Below are 25,022 nucleotides of genomic sequence, written 5' to 3'. Positions count from 1 at the left end.
GCATAATATAAATTCAAAAATATATCACAGAGATTTTATTTCCTAAACTATTACAAAGTCAGCCACACGTGAAAAGTGCTAAACTTACTGAAGAGCTATAGCCAAAAACCCTTTAACCTCTCTTTCCTTTTTTCCACTACAGGAAAATAAATCCTTCCTTGCATGCTTCTAGGCCGCTCTCATATTTAGCAGAATTAACACCAATTTCTTATTACTACTTATTTTTTTTTACATCACAACTCCTAAAAACACCAGTCCTCTATCTGCAGATGAGGCTCATGTGCCATGGACCAACAAAAGCAAACAGGACCAGTTCTCTGATGTTGCCTCGCATGTCCCAAGCTTGGTGTGGAAACTCCATTACTGGAGTCTTCAAAAGTAATTTCAAAATGCAAATGCACTGGCTAACAGATTCTTGTCTCAGAAGGATAGGTAATTTCCCTACCCCACTCTCAGTTATTTTTCGTAAAGAATGAAATATGGGGCAGAGCTTTACTTGTTGACAGTTATCAGCAGTAACTCAGACTCAACACTGACCTAAATTCTTCCTGCTCAGAAGCACTGAAGTAGAACATAATGAAGTCAATGTTTTTTCCCTAATGCAAAACTAGAAATTCCTGGGCTGTCTGATTCTGAATAATGTTTATGGAAGAGTGAGAATCCATGATATTATTCCCAGTCAAAAATTCTTTAATTTTCATGTGCACATGGAATTCAGTGCTGATGCACAACTTTATGGAATAACTGCAAAGAGATGGTGGTTGTTGATGTTGTCATCGCTGTTAGAAATTAATGATTTGGCCATAGTAAATATTTAGAACTTAAACGTCTGTGTCCTCAGATGCCTACGTTGCAAAGGTGAAAGTTGTTATGTCAGAGAAGATGCTTGCTTATGTTGTTTGGTACCTTAAAGTAATGTATCACTTTAAGGAACATTTCTTTGAGAAACAACCAAACAACATCATGAAAACCAGTGCTAGCGTGCATCAGCACTTCTAACAATATTTAGCATCAGCAATAGCATCAATGACATTTTTATTTCACCGGAATAAAATATTATCCCTAACGATAATTAAAACTCTATGTACAACTCTGATATCTCAGCAAGAAATCCCACCTTTCAGGCTGAGGGATTTTAGGGAAAGATATACATAACAATACGGCAACCTCTCTGTATCATTGTACTCTCAAGCTGGTAGGCAGCCAGTTTTCTGATGCGCTGTCTATGAATGTCAAATATCTCAAATGTCTTTCTTTAGCTGTTTCTCTTTATTATATTTACTGTGTTTGGCCAGCAACTGATTTCCTCCTGTCATTAGGGGTTTTTTTGTTTGTTTGTTTTTTCCTATGCAAGAAACTGTCTACCTGTCAAAGATTTCTGTTTAGTCCCCAGGCATGAGAAGAACACAACAGTATGATTAGAGAAAATAAATTGCTCAGGAGCATTCCCCACTGTGCCAAATCCAATATAGAAATACAAATGAGAGCAAATAGCATAGCTGAAATTTTCCAGAGTTGTGCTGCTTCGAGCTTCTCTACACAGAACACAGAGAAGCTTGACTTCCCTGGCATCTGTTATGTCCAGGAACAGTCTGTTTCTTTCTAGTGGTATCATTGATTTAATGTAATGCTATCACAGGCTTGTATTTCCTCTTCGAAGAGAAAAATACATTCTTGGCTTTTTGTTAATTTAACTTCTGGATGTACCTGAAAAACTGTTTGGTTTTTTTTGTTTGTTTGTTTTGTTTTTTACCCTTCGGTGTTGGAGGATTTTAGAGGACTGCATATAAAATTACAAGTTAACATTCAGCTCTATTCCTTTGCAGGGCATAACTACACACAATCAGGACAAGCTCTGTGCAACCTTATTTACATGAAGGCTTTTTGTGCTATGAGTCTGTTTTGTAGTACCGGTTCTACTATCTGTCTCTTAAGACAAAGGATGAACCAGATGAAAATGTAGGCTATGTTACAGAAGAGCCTGTTATTAATGGCCCTTGTGACAGTGTGCAGCTGAGGAAGAAAGTACATGTTTCATAATTGTCTGGTGTATGGAGAGATGTTGCCCTGTTTCTGGCCTGAATGTCTGGGACTACTCCACAGAGCAAAAGTTATGTGTTTGGTCTATGAAATGGATGGAGAAAGTCACGCGTGAAGACGCAACATATGAAATAACACAGTCCCAGTAAGCCCCCTGCTATCCATAGCTGGACTGAAGATAGAGCTGAACAATAACTTGATGTTATTTTCTCCAAAAAACTACTGTAACTAAGGAAGGTTGTACATGGTTCACATACGTCTCAGGGTATCCGTCAAAGTTTGTAATCCCTACCAGTTTCATTTTCCATTAAACTCTAAATGCCACCTTCAATAAAAGGGTATCCTTACCGTAAGAGATTCCTGACGACACCTCCCTGTGTACTGGTGCCATTCAACTCCAATGCTGCTCAAGGGAGGTCTGGACCGTACCAAATGTGTAGATAAGTACTCACTTCCAAGCCAGCTCTGAATAAAAGCAGCAGAGGTGAGGGTTAGGCATTTTGTTAACACAGCATGATGCTTCCTCTACGTTCCTATACTTAGCTACTTTTACGTAAGATAAATTTTAATACAGTTACATTCAGGAAATATAAAAGCATGGGTGCACTGCATGGAAAAGATCATTTCATATGCTGTAGAAAGTTCTGCTAATAAAATATGTCACTTCACTAATGTAATTTTGTATTATTCATACTTGCATATTGAATTTTCACTTTTCATATTGTAATTTGTATTTGAACTCATTATTATACTTTTTTAGACTGCCATACCTCACTGGGGAGCTGTTAGGTTGAGTATTTGGTCTAGTTTTATTTTCTCATTCCTTGTGTTCCCTTCAGAGGTGTCGTTAAGCTGAGAATTTGGTGTTCTATATTTTTAATAATTTGTATATCTCAGAGGGCTCATTAGATCACAGTATCTCAGACTTTGTGTGTATATACAGAGATACATAGATAGCTAGTTAAACATGCTAAGACATCTGTTTTGTGTGTGTTTGTTTTGGGGAAAGAAACACAGTTAGGTACATAAAGCAGGATACTTTAACATGTCAATACTAATTAATTAGTGTTCAAACAAGGACATAATATCCCAAGTTCCTTTGAAAACCTGGCTATTCATATACTTACTAAGTATGGATTAAAGTAGTTAAATATTCAGATTTTTATGCACAAGCAGACTACCCATCTACACGTAAGTATGTGTGTATATTCAAAGTTACATGAATGAATAAACATTTCCAACTCTTGATGCATCTGTATAAAACAAAGGCTATTCTGCAAAGGTGTTGAGTACTGGAAGAGGACAGCTACAAAAACAATGCAATTTATATTTTGAAAGTTGATGGAAATCTATACTCATATTGTAACACGCTTGTTGCTCAAGTGTGTGTTGAATGGCTGTTCATATCACTAATATTACCATTATGTGTCTTCAGTACTGGGAATACTGGATCACGTTTGCAACTTTTTTGACCTATGAAGCATCTTTACTACAATGAAGAACAAAAAAAATAAAGCCTTTCTTATTTTCACTGGGTAGAAATTATTGGCTGTCCTGTACGTGCAGGTGTGAGTGGAGAATCTACACTGAGTCCAACACCGGTACAGTAGCACCTTTCTTGCGTATCCCAAGCATATCCCATTGTTTTTCTGACACGTAAAAAAAAAACAAAAACCTTCCTCAATAACTTAGTTGTGAGAACAATAGTCAAAAAATGACACCAACTTTTAAAGTAGGTACCTGACTTTGCTAAGTCATTCCTTACAGCCCACTGAGTAGCCTATTTGGCAAGTTGTTTGTGGTTTTGTCCCCTTGACAGAAAAATTTCCTAGAAATTGAATGTGAGCCTGAGCTCTAATTCAACTTGGAAAAAAGCAGCACTAAAAGGCAGAAAAAGAAATTAATTCCATGGCAAATGACACATTATTTTTTCACTGCAGGGCTTACTTGTTATGACAAAAATGGCACAGATCCCCTGTGAACAAAATGGAAAAGTTCTAAAGGGTAATTTTTACCTGAAAATAGATCATCATTTAAGACCATTTGCAGGTATGAAAGATTCCAGAGCACACAACAATCAAAAGGCCCCAAAAACCTAAGTGGAAGCTGTTATAGCCACTGCAAGGGTAAGTAGAAGAGAACAGTCTGATGTGTTACGAACTAGCTCTGAAATCATTCATTGTGCTTGTTTGATTCAGGAAGAAGTGAGAGGAAGATTCCTGTCCTACTGTCAGCTTTCCTACTACAGGGAAAAAAACACAAAACAAAACTATCAGATCAGCTCCCATCTGTTTTGTCACCTACTGCCATTATGCTTAGTTGCACGCATAAAAGGATTGACTCCAGCATGTGTGGTGCATTGCTGAGTATGAAAATGAATACATGCACCTGGAAAAGACAACACAATCAGTACTAGTTATGTTCAAAAAGAGAGATTCGCCTTCACTGAAAAAATAAACCTTGTGCAAGAAACTCATCGGGACTCAATGCAACCCAGATTGATTCTCTAACTGTCAGTGTTAAAAGTAGTCACTTCTCTTCTTGCCTGTCACAAAACAGAAAGTTATTTTCATGTTTTTAGTGGACATTTTCCAATATTATAAGCACCCCCTGCCATTTCCAAGTGGTTACATTCACAAAGCTCTGAAGAAGAAAACCAGGAGCAATGTGTTGTTTGGTGACTTTGAGATCAGAAGGATAAGTTCTGCTCCTGTATGGGAATGTCAGCTCAGCAGCACATCTGATGTACAAGTGTTGTCTCTCGGTAGTGCCAAACAGATATAAGCCTGGGCTTTCAAGTTTTTGAGTACTAAATTTGTCAAGATGGCATTGTGAGAATATTAACTACTAGTTGCTAAACTCAGCGTTCACCAGAAAGGCTGCTCTAAATGGTTCCCGATAAGCTATGTGAAATATCTGTCACCCACACTGTCCTGAGAATTTCTTCCCACTGTTTATCTTGCCTGCGTTCTAAAACTACATTTGCTTTAAGTCACATGGAAAAATAAGATGTAAGTAAGTAAGTATCACAGAAATCTACTTTGTCATTTAAACTTTTTTTAATAATTAAGCATCCCTGGATTTTCCCATTGTTGTAGTAGACATATTTTTGAATGTCTCTAATCTCTTAAGAGCAATCCTAAGTGCACTGAATGCTATTTCACATTCTTGAATATGAGACTAAGCTGTAAGCTTTCTAAAAAAGATCAAGAAGTCCCTCCTCTGTGCTGCCTGCACACAGTATGCCAGGATGTACAGTGCCATCCATTGGTTTATTACCACTTGTTCTTTCCAAGGTTTTGATTGCAGCCATAAACCCCAGGAGGACTCATTAAGTCTTTTCTCACTTTTATTTCCATGAACTTGGAGCAAGCAGAAAAAAATAAAGGTTTTAACCTCGGTAGAACTTTCTTAAACACATTTGAAAACCAGACCAGGCCCTAATTAAGCAGAGCTTGTGATCTTTCAAGAGGTGCTTGGGTCCACATGCATTCTGTCATTAACTTCAGGCTCTCAGAGTAAGGGTAAAGATACAGCTTTTGACAAAGTAGCAACATTAGCTCTTGGATTCAAGAAAAGCTGTCCACTTTTGAATGGCAACCTACCGCTAGAATGGAAAATTTAACTCTAAACTAGAAGATACAACGTACAGCCCGAGGAAATGTTGTGACATAATTTCTACAGACAAGCCTACAGGAAAAGAAGAAACAATGATCTCTAACTCACATTATGTAGGATGATGTGGGAAGTGGGAAGCGAGTATGTGGGAAGTGAACTTGGCCCGTCTCCTTACCTTCAGTGAGCTCAACTAAAATAATGCGTTACTTTGTGTCTGCCATCTTGCTAAACAATACACATATGGGCAGGAACTCAGCCCGCATGAACTGGGATGGCTCCATTGAAAGAAACACATTTACGTTAATTTGCACTAATTCAGGACTCTCCTCATGTACCAGGGCCATACAGTCCTTTGAAAAGTGACAGCATGTTTTTTGTATAGTAACAGAACGCTGTACTTGGGCTATGGAAAAACAACTCAAGCTTCATACAACATTATGTTCAGTATAAATATTTGGCTTTGAGAATATGGTGTTTGTTCCCCCTACATGAAAGCAGCCTGACTTCCGTAACAGCTTACATAAATCACTCATTACCATTTACAGCTGTTGACTTATACACTCATCAAATAGCAGCAGATCAGTCTCAGCAGGAGTGAAAATTATGTTCAAGCAACTGGATTTAACAAGACAAAAAATTAATTCTGGAAAGTTAAAACTTCTAGCTATGGTATATTTCTTGGGAATGACTTGTTATCACCAGTCCAACAGGTTCCCTGGGTCTCCAGGTGAGCAAAGAAATATGCCAGTACAGAGCTTCTTACACTGAGGCTCCGGTCTGGAAAGCACTGAAACCTGGATGCTCTGGCAGAGGAGCACCTTCATGTCTGTGTCATGTATGAGGGGCATTTAAAACTCAATCACTGTCTACTGAATCCAACTAACGGGGGGCTGAAACTCAGGACCTGTTTATTTCCCCCCTTAAAGCCTCCACTTAAGTTAAATTTGAAGATTTTCCCTTAAACTACAAGGATTAGTTAAAAAAAAATAAATCTTATTTTGTTGTTAAATTACTACAGGGACATGAATGATCATTCCTGTTAATGAGGATTTCAGCTCAGCCAGAATTCCCAGGTTATATCTACTTAAAATCAAGCTTATACTTCTCTACTTCTCCACATATATTGCTCTCTGCTGGTAGATGACTATGTTAGAAAGGAACAGAAAAGATCCATACACCTTTCTTGACTTTTCCCATGATAACACAAGAACATTTTCCTTTCCCCCCCCCTCCCCTCTCTCAACTTCATAATAATCTGTGGGTTGTGGGCAAAAGGTCAAGCCTTTATGGACAATTCTTAGACAATTCGGGTTTAAAAAAAAAACACCAAAACTAAAAAAAAAACAAAAACAAAAACCCAAAAAAACCAAATCACTGTAAATAATCCTAGTCTTTCAAGCAGATCAGGCATAACACAGACCCAGCCTCCTGCACTCTGGAGAAAATCTGATGTTTTGAACTCTGGTTAAGACGTTGGAAATATCATCTTGGCTTCCCATCTGTTTGGACGAAATTAGGCTTCCAAGCCTACAGTTATACCAATACTCCATTTTTCTTCTCTTGGACCAATTTCATAGTTACAGAGCCAATGCTGGCATAGCAAGGTTTGGCGCAATCACTCTATGCGCTGGCAAGGATAGGCCAGACTCTAAATAAAGCACTGTGATGGGTGTTCTCTAGGCATGTGGCATTTTTGTGGGTATGAATTGCCTAGGATCAGATCAAAATAAAGAATATCTGATGATAATGCTAATACAGAAAGACAGTGCATCGATAACCTCAAGTACAGTTACATGCTTAAACTGAAGATCTTAACAGGTGTAACACTAAAACACAATGGAAAATAGAATGATAATGGCAGGGTGGCAAAACCTTCACCCACAGCAAACAAGAACAAACCCAAATGCAACAACCACAGAAGCAGAAACAAAGGAAGAAAACTTGCTTACCTTTGAAAGGCACTACAAATACAGAGACCTCCAGTGAAAACCACATACCTCTACTGCCAACCCTTAAATGAGCTCTGGGAAAGGATGGATCATGGTTCCAGCCATTCCATTCGCTCAGATACATTGCATGCAGCTGAGCTCCCCTGGGTTGGCCCTGCCATCTCACCAGGTGCTCAATCACTGCTCAACCAAGCATTCCTGCTACAACTGGATACCAAAGGAAGAGTATACTCTATTGTTGATTCAATTCTGTTCCTTTTTTCACTTTTTTTTTCTTTCTTATTAAATCTTTTTCTTTCAACACTTTCCCAGATATAACAGGTGGTTTTACTGTATTTAACTAGAAACAGTTTGCTGGCTGCTCTATTAAAAACAAAATAAAATAAAGCAAACATTGCTTGAATTTTGTCTATGCAAATGCAGAAGATGTTGGAAAAAACCCTCTGATGTTGGTAATGGCCTCATGTAACAAGGTTATAAATAAATTGCTCACTGCACTCATGTATTTTTAGTAAAAAGATCTGGGAATAGCACAACAAATCCCAGAAGCCCAATTAAAGTCTCTTAACTAATTTAACAAATGCATTGTGAATGGGTAGCTGGAGATGCTTTAAATAAACATACATTTCACAGAGGAACTTTAATAGCGAAACAAATGGAAATTCAGTTCAAACGCTTTAGCTTTCTCAACTGTCCCTAATAAATTAGTCATAAGAAAAACAAACACAATTAACAAGCAAAACTGTCATGCTTCTTCTACTTATTTATTTATTTATTTATTTTTCTTTGCAATCCACATGACAGCAGTTTCTGGTATCTGTCTTTTAAGAATGCCTTCACTGAGAAGGTGTTAGAAGCCTCTCCCTGGGTTTCTTTCCTTCTGCCCACAGTTACAATTAATTTGATGAGCTTTGTTTGTTTTGCTTTCAAATTCATTCCAATTCATTGGTGAAAAAAACCAAATATACTTCAAAACTGGAGGCTGCTAACCTAGTGGTGAATTAACTCTGGGCCCGATTTTAGAAAAAGACACAGATCTCTCCTCTCCCTTGGTACACCCTTGCCAGCCAGCCAGCCGTTGAAATGAAACATCTGGCTTTCCAGTGAAGATTGCTCTGGCATTTTGCCTGCACAAATTTTGTCCTTGCGGAATCCCTGCAAAGAGCGTAAACTGTGCTTCAATTAAAGAAGAGTGAAGGGCACATACAGCAGCTGAGCAGCGTGTGTGCTGGGACTGGGTTTGATGGGCCAGCATCAGGCAGGAAGATCAAGTGCAAAAACAAACAGCTGTGGAAAACCTACTTGAGAGCAGATACTTAACGAACTGGGAGTTCAAAAATACATCGGTCCAATGTCTCTTTCTGGTACACTTCAGATTGAGTAAGGTCATGGGTGGTTATCGAATCTTTTCCTCTCCTTTCTTCCCGGTTTTATTAGAAAATAGTCTCATAAAAAGCTCGACCAGTTAGAAGTCTTCCTTTAACATTAAAAAAGCCTTGTAGAAGGAGTTACAAACAACTACGAAGGTGGTGCAAAGGCTAAAGAAAAGATACCTCATGATACTGAACACGAAAACTTATTAATAAAGCAAAAAGAATGGAAAGCGATCACACTCAAAGAACACACTGGACCATTTTAGTATCTAACTCTAGAACATTAGGCTTCACAGTAAAAGGTATATAATTCTCAAAATTAATAAATGGAGATTTCACAGAAAGGGTATAGAACAAATTAATGGTGAATGCATTTGGGAATGGCTATATCCAGAAAGATTAGACTGTGGGATGCCTACAAAAACTCCTGTAGTTCTCTCAGGCATTTCCCAATTTTAAGAGCATCATTAATCCCAACGTAGTTTATTAGGCACCGTTTAAGATGTAAAGGTGAGGTTTGAAAGCCTGCAGAATTATACAAGAACTTACCTAATATTCACAAGTGTGCATGTTAATATTAGAATTAAAAAAACACTGAAGATGTTATTTGTTGAACGAAGCAAATGTCCAGTGCTCTGTGGCCTAAAATGTGTGAGTATTATGTAGTCAGTGTCCACACAGAAGTGCTGAAGGCATTTCTTACTAAACATGGATAACCTGGATTTTCTCATCTGCTGCCGCAAACAGGATTCTCTTGGAGGAAACTGCAGCTGCAGCAACAGCAGCAAAATTTCATTTATTTTCAGTACAGCTTTGGGCAAGATACAGAGAGCAAGAAAGAGAACAGCTAGAAAGCTGAGCAGATAAGCTGCCAATAGGTTGCTGCTCTTAATCTAAAATAGCTCTCACGTCGCTGTACAAAGTTGCCGGCACATTTCTGAACAGAGCTCTGCACTGCTGGCAGCTCCGCTCAGTCCCTCCCGCAGCCAGCACACTCCTGGCATACTCCACAAACAGGGGCTTTATCTGTTTGCAAAGCATTTGTGAAACGTGGCTTGACAACTGCTAAATACAAATAGCTCTTTGGCACTGCATACATTGCTTTTGGGAGCCTCCTTTGCAAATCCTACGAGCTGCAAGAGTCTGACAGGCAGCCAACACAGCCAAGTATGGCCACAGTGCTGGAGCACCTGAAGCTGCCGGATGCAGTTTGCCCTCTGCCTGCCCTCCTCCTCACAGCAACTCATAGCTTTTCTGCTGGCAGACACTCAGATAAAGTAGCTACATTCCCCAACTCACAGCAATATTTTTAAACTTTTTGTTTCACAGCTATTTAGAAAGTAGGCTTTCGTTTGTGTGTGCTCATGGAAATAACTGTGTGAGTAAATAAAACCTTTCCCTTCTTCTTTCTGTTTTTTCTTTCTTTCTTTTTTTCTTTTTTTTTTTTTTTTTTTTTTTTCACCTTCTTTCCTCCTTTCCTTTCCCTGGGTATATTAATTTTCATTGTTGTGTGTTTCATCAACACTTGCGTGTGAATTATAACAAAGCAGCGCTTCAACCTATTTCACATGCAGCAGAAAATGTAATAGTCACCACAAGCATACGTAAACAGATGAATAGGGAATCTGCAATTAATGTGTCTACACGTGCCCAGCTGACAGCTACGACATGCAGTTAATGATATCTGTTCCAAGAAGGGCAACGTCCTATATTAGAGAGCTCCTTATTTGTGTTTCTTTCTCTAAGTGAAACACTTCCCATCTGCGTACACTTTTCTCCTTTAGTCTTCCCATACTGATTAGAGTACTAAAGCCAATTAGACTTTTCTCTAGGATGACAAAATAATACACTGCAAGATGGCATTAACAAGATTAGGAGAATGGAAATGTGTTAGTGGACCCGGAATGTTTTCTTGTGCTCTTCCTTGTGACTCTGTAGTTCTGGCAGCATCATTTGCTGAAAAGCACTGGAACTAAAGCCTTTAACTTAAGAGACTTTAATTGCAGAGGTGTCTGATCTGCTGCAGCTGCAGAGAAACATCTATTGCATACACAGAAGTATGACACTATCTCTTGAACTGTTTTGCTGTGATGCTTCTGAAAGTCTTGCCTGAATTTTAGAGAAGAATATTGTTTGAGGTAGAAGATATTAAGTTTAGTATAATTTGTTTCCAGTGCAATAGAGGATGTTTTTAAGCAAGAAAATACTAACCAGATCCTGCCTCACCCTAGCATATAAGCAGAAATGGGGGAAGTGTCCAACAATCCCAACAAATCAGTTGATATTATCAGCTTTCAACAAACAAATTTAAATGTGCATAGGGACGAGTCTCAAGTTTGTATCTACAGCGGCTAACCCAGAGCTAAATAGAGGCATGTGAATATTCACGTTTAGAAATACCAACGTGAGAATGGAACCCATGAAGCCCCTTCCCAATAGTTCATCTCCAGTGATGTCATGAAATGTGTTTCCAACACATCCTGATACAGTAAACTCTGGGAACTGGTTTCACTCTCAGCTGTCACTTCTGCTTGCTTCTCTAGCTTAAACTGGTGAGTCTGCCGTTAATTTGTTTTCTATTGCCATTAATGTCCAATTAGGACAGCTACTTGAAGTCAATATTGTTAAGGGGAAAATCTAGCAAAACATAATCAAATTCTTTCCATTTGATTAACAATTTAGACTTGTAATGGACAGCTAATTAAGGCAAACTTATTAAAGGGCGTTTTACACAAATTGAAACCAGACCCTCAACTGGCAATGAATGCTATTGTTCCCTTCCACTACACATTCCTTTTCCCTTGGTATTTTTCATGCTCTTGTTTTTCAGCACAATTAAAAGTAGTTCTGGGTGGGTATCTACCCACAGCCAGAGAAAAAAGTCTAAATACTTATAATTAAAGCAGCACACTTCCTGTACTTTATTTCCTTTCCAAGTTTCCCCACCTTTGCATACAATACATCAGCTCTTCAGACAGCCCTGAATGGAGACAGGCTTCAAGCAGTGCTGATCTGTTTCCCAATTGCTGTACCATGCTAAGACCAGGCTTTTCCTTCCCGAGCCTCGAAGGACAAAACTTAATCATGCCAAATGTCTGCCTAATTAGTTTGGGGAATTTTTTGGAGTATCTTTCACAGAAAATCCAAGGTGGAATTACAGACTCAAATCCACAGTCCTCTTAGGGCAAGCACCTCAATAGTGCCCATAATGTCTTTGTGTGATAAACATTTGAATACTCCATGCTTTCAGATTATTTTCTGTGGCACAACAATTCATAACAATCAAAAGATTAAGATGCATTATTTCCTGCCCACTTCTTTTAAGGGCGAGAAGAAATGGAAATGAATGATTTGAAACAAGCTAAGCCTCATGAATTGAGATTTTCATTAGGAATTTAACCTTCACTCATTCATTTAAAGAGACACAATTCAAAGGTTTGGACACTGCTTCTAACATTAGCAATGTGACAAAATGCACTCCCAATACTGCAAGAATGGGAATAAAGTCTCACAGTCTCTATTCTCACATTCTAGAAAATTAAAAATCATCTCAGGCTTTCAAAAGAACCACAATACATAATGAAAATCATGGATTTTGGAGGTTTTAATATGGGTGTGTAGGAAACTGAACCTGATAGAGCACCTGAGGCAAAGACCAAGTCAGCCCTGGGTGCCCGGCTGAAAGGAGTTCAACAGTGTGACTGGGAGGGGTGGAGACTGAGCCTCTCCTAGACCCCATTTGAGGGCTGACTGCCACTGGGGCTGGTTCTTTCTCTGGAGATTGCTCCCTTTAGAAATTTTCTGTGAGCCTGCAACACAGGTATTATTTTTCACATTCAATTGCCCCTTTCCACTCTGATAATGTTTCTAGCTATGTGACCAGTAAATACTAGCCTAACCACACTGCTCTGAATATTCCTTGATTGTTTGAGGCCATACTTACCTTCTGCACAGTTATCCCAAACATTAATGTATTTGAATATTTGAAACATGCTTTAGATTATTTTAGGAGTAAAAGATGGTTTAGACTACTTTCTCTCTGTAGAGCTAATCAGTTGTGACCCGTTTAACTTATACAAAGCTCAATTCTGGTTGAACTGCTTTATAGAGGAAGGGAAAATTAGGGTTTTGGTAATTTATGCAAAGCCTAACTGTCCTTGACTACTAAATCAGCATTTGATTTCTCATTTGAATTTGTGCTGGTATTTTGTTTGCCTTTGTCTAGCAGAATGGAAGAAGCCTTAATGTTCTGTTTGTCAAACAAGGCATCCTTTGAGAGCAGTAAAGAAATAAGTATGAGACAGTTCTAAGGGACACACAAGATTTCTGAAGTGGCTTTGTTTGTGTATTGTAGTTTCAGAGCAGTAAGAGCACAGCAGCTCATGCAGGCTTTATGCCTGCCATAACCTATGGAAGCGTGTCTATAAGAGGGTGCTTGCAAGTGAGAGAAAATACAGCCCTTTTAAAGGGCAAACTGCCAACATACATCCTTGCATGGAGGTATTACTTCAATAAAAAACAGGAGCACCATTAACTTGTCCAGTATTTCTGAATTAGTACTAGCTGTATTTGTTTTTTTCTGAATTTGAGCCCTTTCTTGCAACACGGAGTAGTGAGCAGCCTTTACTTGGAATATACAGGGAAGCAAGTAATTTTATTGCTTTGGAAGTCTATAAAAACAGAGAAATTCATCATTGTGGTCCACAAGTTATTTCTCTGCATTTCTTCACCTGCTGCTGTAGTCAGCTACTCTTGCTCAAATTCATGACTGTTGATAGGTACCTATTTCTTTCCCAGACAAAATCTTAAATCTGAAATATATGTTCTGTTGGGATGGATATGCTTGGGATTTGTGCCATGCTTTCTAATTCATTGTCCGAGGTACATGTAAGTCACGACGAGTAGATTCATATAGTTAGTAGGAAGAAATGAGAAAAGGGGGAAGAGGAAAAGATAAACTTCAATGACAAACAAGTTCAAATCATAACAGGGAGAAGAGCTTATAAATTTAGCTGAACGTTTTTTCCAAACTTAAGATGAGACTTTACCAAGAAGTGTGGATCTGTACTTCTTGCATTCTTTATAGGATTTAAATTCGCAATTTGTTACCTCAGTTGTCCTAAAAGCACATTCCTGCACAAAGACAATCACTTTATTCTTTACTATTTCCATATCACTCCTCTCCCATCTGGGAGAAGGGAAGGAGGAGAAAGAGGAACTGGAGAAGATGTATTATGTTTAATGAAAAAGAAAATCTGCAGATATCAGAAACTCAGCAGAGATTTAGAGAATGGTGGTGCTTTTTTAAGAACAGTTGGCTTTGGCTTTTGTCTGTTGTAAGCACACAGTACTGTATTGCTGCATTATTTAATGAATTAAGAGACAAAATGATGTAGAAGTTGGTTTTGACGATGTTATCTAGGCTCCCAGATGCACAAACCAAAAGATTCATTCTGCCTTTTGCTCTCTGTAGTGAAGTGGATATGATTACTTGATATGATTCCCATTCTGTTTCTCTTCCCCGATTTTCAAAGCTAATGCTTTTGTTTACATTGAGTTATTTTGGGAGATTTATGATAATCGGTAAATGAAGACTTTAGAAATAGAAGGGTAATTGCCTAAAAATCACAGGAAGAGAATGAACAAAATTATCTCAGCGGTGCCGCTGTATTAATGAGGCAGAGCTGCCAGATTTTTATGGCTGCAGGGTCAGGCACTGCAGAAGGGCTCAACTCTTCAGGCTTTGTTATTGTTTTAAGGCAAAGGAAGATCATACAGTAACGTCACTTTCCTGGCTTCTCTCTGTCCCAGGTATGAAGCTTTATTTCAGAAGTGTTTTTATTTTCCCTGTGTGGTTTGCAGTATTTTTTCTACAATCCTTTTCTCTATTAAAATATTCAGCATTTTTTTCTGATGTTGTTAATTACCTGACCAAGGTTAATCACTATCTTTCTTACTGAGGTCTTTCTCCATTCCTGTATTTCCATTTGTCTCCTCTCCTTTTCTTTCCTTCTCTGTTCTCTGTAGCATGGGCCTCAGCCCATGAGAGTCCCTCTGTGCTCCCTGTCCCCCTCAATAGTGGCTAAGCTCAGGGAGCTTTGCAAAGAAATACAGATCTGCAAAGAGCAGCACAGAAGTATGTCTGCTCTTTAGAAACTTGACACAGGGGAAACAACAGAGGAATGTTGCATTGAGAAATGCTCAACATTTTCTCAAGACAGGACATATCACAGTGGTGGGATCCAAAGCCTCTGTTTTGACAATTCCTCCCACACTACATAAAGATATCAGAACCAGCAATTTTTGTTATTACCATCTATGTAGATTGTCACCTCTGAAAGAGATGCTTTCACTGCACAATTTCCCAAAACTCACATGCATATGAAGAAAAGCATAGCAGAGGGTGGTGAGGCACTGGAACAGGTTGCCCAAGGAGGCTGTGGATGCCCCGTCCCTGGAGTCACTAAAGGCCAGGCTGGATGTGGCTCTGGGCAGCCACATCTGCTGGCTAGAGTCTGTGAACACAACAGGGGGATTGAAACTGGATGGTCTTTGTGGTCCTTTTCGACACAGGCCATTCCATGATTCTGTCATTTATTGTCTTTTATTTTCAATCTGTTTTTTTTTTCTTTTTTCTTTTTTTTTTCTTTTTTTTTCTCCTGATTGACACCAAGCGGGATGGGATATTGAAGCTCCTATTGGAATTTGCCTGTGCATCTCTGAGAACACAAAGGAGTTGATTCTATTGGAGGGAAAGGAATCTGGTAGGATTATGTGACTGTAGATGGTCAAAGTCAGAGAGAAAGTTCAAGGCAAACCTTGATGACCTTTCCAGAAAGCACCAATAGTGAACAGAGCTGCCGCAAAAAGTGGATAACTGACCTGGTGATTGGCTCTTATATGTAAATATGCCTACAGATAGAGGCTGAACCCCCAGAGAAACCTTTCTCTCCAAGATTGTTCCTGAGAGGGAAACATTTACACCAGGTTGTCATTATGTTTTGTTGTTGTTGTTTTTTTATCCCAACTCTGTGCTTTGAACAGTCTCTTAAGGGTGGAAAGATACAGGAGTCTGCACTGTATCATCACACATTTTTAGTCCCTGCCTCTTCTAAAGATATAATCTAGAGATGGTAATGATATTGCAGTAGTTATTTGATGAGGCTTTCTACTACGTTTACTTCTGCAAAACCCTTTTTCTTTTCAACCTATCAAATGTATTATGTTTTAGTATGAGCAAACTTTGTACACTCTGACTTGCAGCTGAAAGAGCTAACAAGACCTTCAACCAACATTTCTTCTCAGCGTGCTAATTTTGAGACAATGCACTGCAACATGAAAATATTTATAAAACATTCTTAAAAGATTCTCAACGCTATAGCATATTCTCAAATCTAACTCACTAACACTGTAGGCTTCTCTGTGATCTGAATGAAGGTCTTTAGATGAAATGTGTCTAAATATTTTCTAAAATTCATATGACGGAAGAAACAGTCAATAGCATTTGTCAAGGCTGAGCTCCAGAAGGATGGAAATGGTGGAATAATCAATCACTCTTTGATGAAAGATGCATAGAAACTACTTATAAAAGAGAAGAAACACAAATGTGATTTATTTTCTGGTCTGCCTGTTTGCATTTTTTTTTATAGTACTGAACATCTGTGACATCTTCTGCTACTCAAGAATTACAAAAGTATCTACTGATCTATAAATATTTCTAGGTTTGACTTACATGTGATACAGGAACAGGGAGTGATATATAACAGCTAAATTTAATTGTATTTCTTGTGTGTAAGCGTCAAAGTATTTTACAAGCAAGGCCAGTATTAGTGTTCCTCTTTTGCAGGTAGGAACATGTAGACAGAAGTAAATGAAATATGAAGAGAACGTGCAAATGAGCAACATGGCAGGACTAGAGCAATGGCTATTTTGGCTACCAATCTCTTGCCTAGACCTGCCAATTCCAACCATTATGTGAATGATTTCTGAACTGATATCTACGTAGGGAAGAACAAGCTTTTGGCCCTGATAAATGAATTCTCAATTGTAAATTCTCTAACTGCATTATGGTTTTCTTTATCAATGTCTGTTTAAGTAATTTTATAGGAAGCAAGAAACATCAGAATTAATATCTCAGGACAAGCAGGTGATTAGAAAGGTTAATACAAAGTCAGCTGTTAACTGCTTTAAAACAGTTTACTCTTATCTGACAATTTACATCATCTAAGAGGTGTTTTGTGACTAATTGTTCACATTTGCTGATGGAAACAAAGTATAAGCTAATTTTTCATAAGTGAAATGTAGCAGAGTTGATTTTCCTGCACTGATCTTCTATCACTAATTATTCCTTTTCATTTCTATGTAACTATTGACACCAGAATAAATTTGAGGCAATCTGAAGAAAATTATTCATTACACCATGGAAATATGCCCTCGAGGTTTCTTTTGCATAGTAATTATCACTTTTGTATTAATGCTATGTTGAAGTTAATTGCATGGGAAAGGTGATGGTAAACATTTTAGTGCTTTCATAGAGAATAAGTGTTACTGTCGTTATATTTCATTAAAATTCCCATCAAAATCTAAGTTATCTCAATATATGTCTTGTCCAGGAATATAAACTGCAGTTGAAAAATACTACTATTAGACAGCCAGATTTCAATAATTTCACAATTGCTTACAATTGTATCACATGGGATTCTTGGTCGTAAATGTTTACTTTGAGTTCTTTAACATACAGGTGGTAAATATCATTTGTGTAAGAGGACTTAGTTTTCAAGGATGAGCAGACTACACAGTGTAGAGCAGTGTACGTGGAATGAATGGAATGAAGAGGAGCGGAGAGAAGGGAAGGTGAGAGACAGAATAGGATGGGAGAGGAGAGGGAAAAAAAGCCATGAAAACAGGAATTGAGATCTTTCCTGGGTTATGAGAAGACATCTTAGAAGTGTTACTACCATGTCACAACTTGTACATAGAAATGGTACAGAGTTATACTGAAAGAACAAATGTTTCTGAAAGAGTTGAAATCCCCAAGATTCCAGCAAATATCTGAAAAAGAATTTTAAAAGACTTTCTCTAATGAAACTCTTTCTGTAACTTCTGAAGCTCTCTTCTTTTAAATAACAATGAAAGAAAGGCAATTGAAAAAGTTAATGTGTACTAAGTGGGAACTGAATTTGAGAAAAGAAATGGAGTAAACATACCTTCCTGTTATATCACTATGTGGCACTGGTAATCATTGTGCAGTATGTGTCCAGTCTATTTTCTAATTCAGCAGTAATACTATGTTACTATGCTTTTGAATAATAATAGAATTAATGCCCTGCTGTTTCATAATTTGGTTTACATAGGAGTCTTCTGCCTCATTTAAGTCAAATCACTGAAGATTTAGATGGTAACAGCACCATGAAAATTTAGCACTATCAATAACGTCTCATATTAGTCAAATTATATTGCTGTGTTTAAGGGGGCGGGGAGAAAGAAATGGGTGCTTAAATAAGTGCATGAGATTATATGCAAAAATTTTAGCAAAACACTTGGTATAGCAATCGGTGGGAAAACACATTAGAAATGTTGATTTCCCTTATTTTGAATGGGAACAGTACAATATGGGCTGAGGAATGATGCAGCTAAAGCACTGTATGAAGAACAATAAGGATAATGGTGGATGGCCTTGGAGAGGGTTTGACTTACATAACATTTTCAGGCATGTTACTGAAGTAGGAGTAACAGTGCAAGACTGAAGCAATAAATAACATTAACTTATAAGCAGTAACCAGAAGGAATCAAAAAGGGAAAAGAACATAACAAAAGAAATTGCAGAGAGGAGTACAGGATCACAAAATGAGGCCCATACTGACAAAAATGAGTTCAGAAATATGGGGAAGGTATGCATGATATTAGATGGCCACCAGGAAAAAAAGCACTGGAAGCTGCAGTGAATGAAGGGCTGATTTATATTAGCATAAAGCAGTTGGAGGAGCCAGGTGTATTGGGAAGTTTTTAAATATATGATCTTGCAGAGGATGGGCATAGCTATCCAGGGCTTTTCCTTTTGAATCAACTATGCAGAACATGCAGAATTTACTTTTGAACACGAAGGTACTCTAAAGCTATATTTCAGACAACTGTAATTCAACAAAGTCAAAATCAGTTTGCAAGAGAGATGGATTCATTAGGAAACTTCAGATCATCTAGCAGAATATGTCACAAGGGTTACAGCTGGGAATCTGTTAGTAGTCTGGAAATATTTGAAGGTGTTCTATGTAATACAGAAATGGCTGCTATGTTACTAGTCTGCCTTGCTGGTCTACCAAGCAGTATAGCAATAAAAGTGTACAGACATCAGCAATGGATGATTAGGTATCTACGTTACTTAATAACACAGAAATATATTATCTTTCTTTACAGATAGGGTAAGGACAGCAGTTTTCCTACTTTACTTTCCCTAGGAAGTCTGGCCTCAGGCTGGGATGAAGAGACAGTGGGCAGAGGTGGATGCCCTGGCTCTCTGGTCCTGTAGATAGGCACTGGAGGCAAGTGGTGAAGTCTTGGTTTCTGTCCAAAGGTTCAGCCTTTTCTGCAGCATAAAGTTTCTGTCCTTAAGCATAAACAGGCCAGCTTTTCTTGCTGTTACGTGGCCATGTGCTATGCTATGGACATTTCCATGATGTTACACAGCAACAAGTTCCAAATGTCCTATCATGCTGTAGAATGAAGTGCTGGTGTCTGTACTCTCACAAAGGGGGTCATCAGTTGCCACAATTGGGTCCCTAGCAGGAGACTGCAGGTGAAAGGAGGCTTTTAGACTGATTTATTTGCGGTTTGTGCCTTTTTTTCACATGGCTTTGATACAGTTGTATTTTTTTTATTTTCAAAATGTATATTTGGTTTGTTTCTTTGTTTTTACCTTAGAAGATTCTGGGTTCCCAGACATAAAACTTCCTGCTATACATGGTCTTAAATCCAGCCTCACTTGCTATTTCCAGCTGTGTCTTTTTTCTTCCTGACAGGCTGCTGGCAATCCAGCTATGGTGGCACACAGTGTTTGATATCCCCATGACTAAAGCACCTACAGAATTCAGAAACTGGGCTAAATTAGGCCCACAATTTTTAATGAATTTTGAATTATGCATTTAATCTATTTATGAGTTTTATAACTGTTTCGTTCTGAAAGAAAAAGAAAAGAAATGCAAACAGACAGTCCAAAAATGATATCAAGTTACTGGGCCACATGTGGTAGAATGCTGAGATTTTATTTTCTTCTGGAACTACTACCTCTTATAAAGCTCATCTGTCATATGTAATGAGGGCTGTCAGGAATATTTAGCTGAGAAATAGCTACTTGATATGCTAATGGTGGTCCCTTAGTGAATTCATTTGGTTCTGCTGCCTGACATTAATGGTTTTCATAATCTAATGAATGATGTGTGTAATAGAGGTAAGGCCACAGGGAATGACATTCTGAAACTAAAGGAAGTACTATATATGTATTTTATAAACATACGCATTTTTAATATAAATATATATATATATATGCTCCTGCACACACACAGAAACTCACACACATAGATTCATAGAGAAAATACAAAATCTTCTCCATAGGGAGAAACTACAAAGGTTAAGCAAACCTCTGATATTGACGTTTTATACTGTATATTCTAAAATATCTGTATTCCCAGGACTGCACAGAATACCAAGGAATGCAATAAACAGAAGACTCCTCTTCACTTTTACAACTACTCTGTGCTCTCACTTTGGAAGTGGAGACATTGTCCTCCAGTTCCTCTCAAGGACAGCAGCACAGCCAACCCTGAACATTTCTAGTGTCTGGGAAGAACCAAGAAATCACAAGAAATACCTGCAACTCATGGTAGGATGCCTCATTGCCCTTATAGTTATCTGAAATGGCTTTGGACGTGACCGGGAATAGCTAATAGTGCACTGGATGATATTCAATTGCTGAAATCTTCTTTGAGTCCCTGTATTTGGTCTCATGTTTGTACCCACAATCTATTGTGGCCATCTTTACCTGGATAACAATGCAGGGAATTTTGATTCTAAGGCTGAACTACAGTCCAGCTTCATAAAAATGGCTTGGAAACACATTTGCTTCTTAAAGAAAATGACTTAGCAAGGTAGTTTCGATTCTGACAACCTCAGCTCTTAGACACAATGCAGGTTTTCCTGATCTGTATCTCTCTCCATTTTAACATGCTGCAGGTATGGATGCTTGCTGATTAATGCTGCAGTTTGCCCTGTATTCTAGTAATGCATTACTCTGCACCCAACTTTCTGCTGTCTTTCACATGCAGAATATCTGAATGCGGTCTTGATCTCACCACTAGCTCTGATTGTTAATTTTTAATGCAAAATTTTAAAGCGAAATAACAAACATTTGCACTAGAAGGAGCCTGCACATACAAGAAGGTACAACATACACTCACATACAAATACAATTGTGGAAAAGCATTTCTATAGTACAGACCCATAAACCGTACCTCTATATTAACATGGCCCTGTCTTCTTAATTTCAGGTCTCTCCAAAACAGTCTGCGTGGCCTCAAGGTAGGACAGATCTACATGGCAGGGTGTCCTCTTATGATGCCACAAGGTGTGCCTACCGGCACAATCCAACTGCACAAATGAGTTCGCCCCTGAAAAATTAATGTGAGAGCTGATAAACGCCCTTAAAGATCTAGAGGTGTAACAGAGAGGTCATTTAAGCTCCTAAGTATAGACCTTGTCACTCAAACTCAAGTGCAGTTTATGCAAAGGAATTATAGCATTGGACACCAGAGAGAGCATGACAGTTGCAAAATGATTTTTTATGAATTCATTATGTACCTGAAAATGTGCTCCTGAAGCAACTGGTTTGTGCATGGGCATGAAATATACACTGAAATCTTAACGAAGATGAATCATTAAATTATAAAGTAACTTCTTTCTTGTGTTTGATCTCATGTTATGTGATATTTGCATTATTTAAATAATTATAAAAGGGTGGAAAACAGAAATAATGAAATCTGTTGATGAAGAGCTGTGAATACCAAAGAAAAAAGGACTTAAAGTATCTATCAAGAAGAAAGATAAGTATGTCCAGAAGAACTTAATACAAAAGAGATCCAGTGAAAAGGAGCAACCTTGCAAAAACAGCACTGCCAAACCATGAGGAGATAACAGATTGGAAACTAGAGATGCTTTTGCAGCAATGTAGAAAGCTAAGGGAGCATACAGCATCGTTACGCTACAGAGCAGGAAAACAAAATACCCTTCTGTGGCTTTTTAGATGTGCGTGTAACTTTTTCCACAGATAAGTATCTTGGCAAAGTGAATGGAGTTCAAAGATGAACCACAGAATCATTAGTATAGTTGCAGGGTTTTACTTAAGAGGGAGGATTAAAAGACTGAAACTTGGTTTGTCTGGGAAACAAAAAGGGAATTGAATTGTTGCATTTGTGTAAACAAAATGAAAATGGATTGTTTACATAGGAATGAGGAGGCATGTGGTTAAGAAAATGGTGTTTGGAAGGTCTGTTGGAATAATTTCAATGTATCAGTTATGGCAAAAAAACCAAAATCAATGGAAATTTCATGTTAATGGCTAACACAGAGAATCACAAACTCGGTTATTCCTCAGAGAATCATTTATAGTTTTTGCTTGCACTATCTTGCTGAAGCAGGTAAAGGGGCTGGGCTGGAAATGGACAAACTGGTCTTTCAATCTCGCCTTCTGCAGGTGCATGCAATTTATGTTTCTTGGTTTTTTCCCACAGTTCTATTTTAGGAAACATGTGCAGATGTGGAGCCTGACTGCCCTGTTTACATTCCTGGAGAACTACTTTATCAAAGTGATGGGACTTCCTATTTTTAGCTATAGCGCGCAGACCTAGTTTTTAGGATGCATTTTGTAGACCAAGAGCCTGTTAGCTTGCAGGTGCACCCTGGAACCTCCTGAAGAGCTCTCCTCACAGCTTGTATGACTTAAAGCCTCCTTCATCCTCTAACCTCAGAGTTTTGTAGTTTCACACCTATTTTAAACATTAACAGGGCTCCAGTCTGGTGTTGAAGTCCAACTGAAATGGAGAGGGTCAGCTGCTTGGGAACCATTACAGGGCCATCTTCAGGCTACTAAATTTTCTAAATAACAAATGATCTATAGGTTTCTTAAAATACTGCAGAGATGTTTAAGTGTTACTAATGTTAATTAGGTGACATATTCCACGTTAGGTCTGCTTCTTACACATAAATAATGGCAACAATATGTTTCTGCTTAAAAAAAGTAATGATCTCTGTAAATGTAATTTACTGAAAAATTTAAGTCCTCCCTGAAAGATTATTAATGAGCTTATTTGATTTTTATTTGTCCTTCTACCTGCCAGATGGCACAGTACAGATGGTCCTCCATCATACCACCAGTATTTTTGTTAATTTGAATGAATGCTTTAATTTATAAATCATTTATACCCCACATTTTGTCAGTATTAAATTAGAACTCATGGTTATTATTTAATTTATTGTGCCATTGAAAGACACTGCAACAAGATGCCCATCTATTGTTTTCCTCTTTCCAACAAATCACAGGTTTTTTTTCTAACTAATCATAGCTTATTTCTTAGGGAAATGCTTTATCAAGAGTGATGTTTCCCTGATAGGGGCAGGGAAGCCAGGACACCCTCGTTACAGGATCTGATTTTTGTAGTGAGTGGGAGTCTCAGTCACTCACTTGAAAAGAACTGCAGGGTTGACTAGAGAAGAAATATTCTGGAAAGAAAACTGCCGAACACATCAGTAAACAGATTCAGAGAAGAATTTGCAGCAAAATCAGACAGCTTGCAAAGTAAACAGCAATTCTCATGAGAACGGCTAACATATACTGCATGTGCCCTGGTGAGTTGTTCAATTTAAACATCTTTTTATTTCAAGAGCAATAAAAATAGTGGGAGTGGTTCTTGAGTAACATGTATAGAGCAATCCATGAGCCACTTCAGAACCCTACCCTTTGTCTATTGTCCTCAGTCTGGAGCAGAGCAGTCACTATGTCAGAGCAGGGACAGCCCTTGCCATACCCTCTTTGCTAAATCACTGCGTAAGGGGAGGAGGAACCGCTGTGTTTCATGCTTTTATGAAATGGGTATTTGCTTAGATTCACATTTATCTTTTCAAGACAGGGTCAGCATTCTCTTTCACTGCAACAGGACTGATTTCAACTGTAGGTCAAAGCTGAAACTGATAGAAATACAGACCAACCACTCCTCCCTTTGGCCCATCCCTTGATATTTCCTGGTCATATTCCACCCACATTTCCATAATCATCTCTTCTTCTCATCTATTTATAATGCAAATATCATCTCTCAATCTCTTTCCCACCCAACACACTTGCCCTTGCCCAGCTCTCCAGCTACTGCTCTTCTTTCTCCTTCACATTTACTTTATTAATTCATTAACCCATAGTAATTTCACCAAGTACACTAACTCCCAGTTCATCTCATTCCAAGTCCTTCATCTGACTCAAAGAATCTAAATTTCACATGCTCTTATTTAGCTAAATGTAGCTGCAAATACTGCTTCCTTGCCTTGGCCCTTTGGTAACACCTCACCTTGCATTGCATTCATCTTGGTTCTTGTTCCCTACTTTTTATGTTCACTCTTTTTCACCACCTTGCACTTTGTTACCTATCTCCATCCCACCAGCTATTTTTCTCTCGCCTATAATGCCAGTCTTCTATGTCTTTTTCCTGAGGTCTCATACAAAAACATTAATGCTTTCTGCCATGCTATTCCCACCTCTTGTTTGCATTTGTACCTAGGCAGAACAGGAAAGAAACAATCCAGACTGCTGTTCCTAGCTGTTGTGATAAATATATGCATTAATTTCAACCTTAATATCAAATGAATGGCTGTCATTTCATTTCAGGTGAAGTTCCAAGTGATCATTTACTTTTCCTCACACTGGACTGTCCATCTGAGCTATTTTTTTCCAATAATTTCCAATATTTACTTCTTGTTACCTGATAGTCTTTCAATTGCCAGGTATAAT

The 25,022-nt window shown here is 38.2% G+C and overlaps 1 long non-coding RNA gene across 1 annotated transcript in view; it reads right to left on the bottom strand.

Annotated features, from left to right (window-relative positions):
• Positions 1-2,394: 2,394 nt before the first annotated feature.
• Positions 2,395-25,022, bottom strand: part of LOC146760146 (uncharacterized) — a 41,780-nt gene continuing 19,152 nt past the window's right edge. The window contains exons 3-4 of the long non-coding RNA XR_014948150.1: positions 21,484-21,639; positions 2,395-2,505 (exon numbers count right to left, since the gene is read on the bottom strand). This is a non-coding gene — a long non-coding RNA (uncharacterized LOC146760146). The remainder of the gene's footprint in view (positions 2,506-21,483; positions 21,640-25,022) is intronic.

This window comes from Coturnix japonica, chromosome 7, assembly GCF_054131305.1.
Source record: "Coturnix japonica strain WE chromosome 7, WE-NBRP24, whole genome shotgun sequence".
NCBI classification, from domain to species: Eukaryota; Metazoa; Chordata; class Aves; order Galliformes; family Phasianidae; genus Coturnix; species Coturnix japonica.
The sequence above is the reverse complement of the archived record's forward strand: the minus strand, read 5'-3'. Positions and strand labels throughout refer to the sequence as shown.